This window comes from Rhinopithecus bieti, unplaced genomic scaffold, assembly GCF_001698545.2.
Source record: "Rhinopithecus bieti isolate Rb0 unplaced genomic scaffold, ASM169854v2 scaffold_39746, whole genome shotgun sequence".
Taxonomy (NCBI): domain Eukaryota; kingdom Metazoa; phylum Chordata; class Mammalia; order Primates; family Cercopithecidae; genus Rhinopithecus; species Rhinopithecus bieti.
Window position 1 is genome coordinate 2,996,958 of NW_016816960.1, and position 5,094 is coordinate 3,002,051.

General features: G+C 48.5%; 1 protein-coding gene across 1 annotated transcript in view; it reads left to right on the top strand.

The window, feature by feature from the left end:
* Positions 1-2,532: 2,532 nt before the first annotated feature.
* LOC108517621 (neuroligin-4, X-linked-like) overlaps positions 2,533-5,094 on the top strand; it is a 93,525-nt gene continuing 90,963 nt past the window's right edge. Inside the window, 1 exon segment of the mRNA XM_017855648.1 lies at positions 2,533-2,860. The gene's annotated coding sequence lies outside the window, so the exon portion shown is untranslated.

Sequence of the window (5,094 nt, forward strand, 5' to 3'; positions counted from 1 at the left end):
TAATGCAGCCACAAACTAAGCCAAGCATTCAGATTTTGCCCAAACTCTCCCTCCCAATCTCACTTTGTCATGCTGCCTTAAAGTATTTAGAAGTGATGTCTCCCCACACCAACTTCTCTTCCCTTCGCTACCCTTCCCTTCCTTTTCTGTCCCTTCCCTTTCTCCTTTTCTCTTTCTCTCTCTGTGTTTCTCATTCAAGACTTCATTTGTTGCATCCATTCTTGCAACAGTCTTACAAATATTTTCTTTTCTTTCCACGTTGGCCCTCTTCAACTTGTTCTCTATGTTGCCATCACAATGATTGTCCTAAAATATAAATCTGATCATTTCTTCCCCGCTCGCTGCAGAAAATATGTTGCTGGCTTTCCCACTGCCTACTGGATAAATTCTACCTTTTCAGCATGGCATTCAAAACTCTTCACAATTAGGTCTCTAATCCTTTCTTTACCACCTTCTTTTCAAACTCAATGTCCTGGCATGCCAAACCCTCCCTATTTCTAGATCTCCACACACACAGTATTACTATGATGTCTTTATCCATGAACTTCTTCATCCAGTCAGTGTCTGTGTACCATTTCTTCCCTACTCAGAAAGTTCTTCCTTTGCAAACCCTTCCTTAATCATTTTCACCTCCATGGGTCCCTACGAATTCATATGTATTCCTTGTGCACACCTTCTTGTAAGCATATTTTTTCTCATGCTTTTGGCTATCTTGTCCACTAGACTGTATGCTTTCTCAAAAATAAATGGATGAGTTTCACTCACAGATGCATGTCAGTGCTTAGGACTGTTCCAGTGGTTAAAAAAAAAAAAACCCTGAATTTATGAATAAGTCAATGAATTAGTACATTCTTGGCAAAACCCATGACTTTCTGGCCTACTATAAATTACTGTGTTAAAGTTGAGATTCTGCTTTAGTTTAGGATATAGATATCTATATATATGTCCGTATATCTACATCTATATGTCTATATCCATGTATATCACTGATTTGGGGAATAAGCTATACTTATTAACAATATTATTATGTTAGGTCTTCAGTATCTATACAATAATGGAAAAAGTACATGCATGTTTCTAAATATCTATCCAATAATCAGAACACACACATACGTATGGATGGATATGTTTTTTCTATTATTGGGTATAGGTGTCTATTAATAGATAAGTGTATATCTGTGTACCTATCTTATTGGTAAAAAGTGCTTTTATACATATTATTTCATGTAGTCTCCACAAGAAGCCCACAGGAAAGGTAATTTTAATCTCAGTTTAACAGATTCACAGAACATAACTGACTTTACAACAAGGCAAAGTTTGTGAGGATAGAGTCTTTACATGAAACCAGGTCCCCAAATTGGTGTCTATCACCTTCCCTATTATTGGTCATGTTGCCCAAGTATCCTTCACATCATCGTGGCAGGCTTCATGCTTCGGTTTACTGCCTAAAGCAGAAGCAATTAGGAGGATATCCTATGTGTTGCAGACACTATTTTTTTCCTTCCATAAATGAATTAATGGACCATGAAATAATTTTAAGAAAAGCTAACTTTTCTGGCCAGGCAGAAGAATAAAAGTAATCACCATGTAATATTGTTGTGAAGACTATGAGGCCCCACACATTAACTCAGCTAATCATTACAGTATTACATGTCGATTACCTGTTCCATTTTGCAGATGCAGAAATGGAGGTAAACCATTAAAATACACACCTAAAGTCACATGCAACTTGAACCCAAGCAATCTTATTTTAAAATCCGTGTTCATTGTCACAACACTCTATGATGCCCTCTGATCTTTGCATTGCCAAATTAAATCCAACTTTCTCCAACTCAACTTTAAGTACAGGGGCCATACCCCCATCCTCGCCCCCCACAACTTGAAACTTCCTCAGAAAGATAACCTCCTGGACCCTGGAAATGAAGAGGCGTATTTAAAAACAAATGCCTCATCCTGGGCACAACTCCAATATTTTATCAAACTCATGAAAGTATAAGAATAGAAGTAAACAAAAAGCTTTCATCGATCCCCTCTCAACCATACCCTGAGCATAAAAGAGGTCCTGTATTTTACAGAGCTGCATTCCAATTTTTGCTGCTCTTAAAATTTTTTTTATATCATTGCTTCCCAATTGACTCAATAACGCAGACACAGGGACTGCTGGAGATCATGACCTTAAACAGTTAAAGATGTTTGCATATACTGCAGCATGTTTGGTGTGGAGGGTATCTAGAGAGTCCTAAAAAAGCAAAGAGGAAGAAGGTTTGCTGTGCGCGTCTGGTGCGGTGGCACCGTGTGCCATGCCCACCTGCTCTATCTCCCGGGTACCCGGGATCTCTCCGTTACAGCTGGTTTGCACTGGGATTAGCTGCTCATTGCATGAGGTTGTAGCTGTGGATGTGGTTTCTGTAGTGATGGGGCCGACTCCGGAGATCTATTGGCTGCTGGCTTTGTAAATTTCATTCAGTTTGGTCCAATGGCAGAGGGAGAGCCCCGGAGACAGCAGGACCTCTCTCCTCAATCTCTCTTTTTCTTGCAGAACCGTCTCTCTCCCTTCTCTGTCTCTTAGCACAGAGCTCTTATTCAGCCACTAGCTCGGTCCTTCCTGCTTCAATTGTAATGCTTGTTCTGCCCGTCCACAGACCATTGACGGCAGAAACAACGAATTTCCTCCAAACTAGGCGGTGTTGGTGGCTCTTGCATTCCTCTGGATGAGCGAATCTAGTTGGGGGGTTCCAGAAGGGGAAGGCTCCTGGGCTTTCAAAACATCCTCCTGAATCATACCTCGTTTCGAGTTCCCTAGAAAATCTGGACGTGTAAAAGAACTCTTAACAGCCGATGCAGCTCTTCCAAAGCTAAGGTAGGTGTAGTTTTAAGACGTGCCTCTGGGATATTATTCTCCTTATTTTAAAAAGCGGTTTAAACATTTTGACTTGCAGTGGTTTTCCAGCAAAGGATGGAAAGCCTCACTGCAGATACTTGAGTTTCACTTCATTTGATCTTTTTTTCTTTTATGATTATTAATATTATTTTTGGAAAATTTGAACAGGACTTTCTCCTATCTGTCTCGCTCCATTTCTTAGGTGTGGGTGGGATTGTGGACCTTCATACGGCTTTTACATGCAACCTCTCCACAGAAATATTTGGTTTTATTTTCACTTAAAAAGAAAAATCCGGACTACCGTTGTTTGGAAGCGTTTTGCTGCAATCAGCTATTTGAACGGCTCTGGGGCCGTGTGTGATGTGTTTACAAAGTAGCGCTGCCTTCCATACAAATAAACAGAAGATTGTGGCGGGGAGAGGGGAAAAATATATATATGTATCTGCAGTACAGGGAGAGAAGGAGCGAAGCGGCCAGGGCTGGAGATGGTGAAGGCAGGAAGACTTCTGCAAACTGTGAGGCATGGGAGGCTTTTCTTTTCTTTTTCTCCCCCCGACCCCTCCCTTCTTCTTTAAGAAAACTGTCAGCTACCACCGCCTGGGGTGCTTCTTTGCGGGGTTGCGGGAGTGCGGTTAACCAGAGAGAAAAAGGGAAAACAGGCTTGGTTGGGGTTGCATTAAGCGATTTTTTTTCCCTCCTTCATCTCCGGGCCTTGGATAAGATGACGGCTTGGGTGATGCACGAAATAACGCACGTGATTGATTAGACCTGGCTTGGCCTGGCTAGGTAAAGATCCAGGCGCGCTGGAGACCCCGCGTGAAGAAGAAATGACCGTAGCTCCGCGCTGCTTCTGCAAACCGGGACGCGGGCTCCATGCACCCCTTTCCCGTGTGTGTGGGTTTCGAGGCGGGTGGGAAGGGTGAGGCAAACCGCATAAGGGGGTAGAGCTGGTGGTTTTGCTTCTTCGGGAGCCTTTGAGTGTAGTCTGAACCTTTGAGGGGGGCGCGGGGAGGCTTGCAGCTGCCGCCCTGGGAACCAGCTCTGAACTGCCCGCTTATCCGGAGGAGCAGAAAAGTTGGAAGCTACGAGGACAGACGACCGGAGCCCTTGTCTGGGTCTCAGGGGATCTGGAGCCCTAGTCGGTGTCCACTGAGAACACCCCTTCTAGGAGCGGGGGTGTGGGGGGGAGTGTTAAGTCTGTGGGACGCACGGTCCGCCAGTCCCCTAGGTGGGGACGGGGAAGGAGGCTGAGGAGTAGGTTCCAATAGGCGCACCACCCCCACAGCCCTGGAAAACGCAACCGTCACCCCCTCTTCCCTCCCATCCCATCCCAAGGCACTCTGCTGTCCCGGGCCGATTTCATCTCGTCTCTTACCCCGCCTCCCCGCCTCCCCGCCTCCCCGCCTGCCAATTCCCGCGCGGCTCGGCTCGGCCCCTTCCCACTCCAGTGGGCAGAACTGATGGAGAAGATCCGCCAAGCGCGCAGCCAGAGGCGGGGGAGACAGTGGCGGGCGGGCGAGGGGCTTCTAGACCACGCAGGGAGAGAGTGAACTTCAGTCCTGCCCCCTCCCCAAGGCCGCGGCTGGGGCGTCCCCAGCCCGCGCTGGCACCCGCGTGGCCTGACCAGCGGAAGAGCGAGCAGGGATGAGGTGGGGAGAGGGAGGTAGGTGCCGCTCGGCTGCAGATGATGCGTGGGCGGGGGGCTTGCTGTGGGAGGAGAGGCCCAGGTCCCGGCCTGCGCCCTCCACTCCGCGGCTGCTCCCTCCGCCTCTGGTTTTCCAAGAGGCCGGTCGCTACCCCGGGGGACGCTCTCATCTTCCAGTCGGTCTCCTGGACACCCCTTCCTCCTCCTCTCCCTCAACCTGACCTGGCTTTTTCGCCCCTCGGAGAACCGGTAGGCTGGGGTCCCTCGGCGGGGTTCTCCTAGGCCTCACCCGGAGCTTTGCGCTCCTGGTATCGGGGCCCCGTGCACCGTGCAGCCCTGGGCCCGGGCGCACCATTCCGGCGCCTGCTCGCCGCCAGACACAGCACCCTTTCTTCCCGGAGCGGCGGGGGCGGGAGCGGGGGGGGAGGTCAGGTCAACCCTTGCACCCCCGAGGCCTGGCCCGGGCCACCCTGGGAACGGATGTCCTGCATGGAGGCCGAGGGGCACCCAGAGGACGTCCTCCGCATCGTACCCCTCCCCTTCCCCAGAAGGCTTTTTTTTTTTTTTT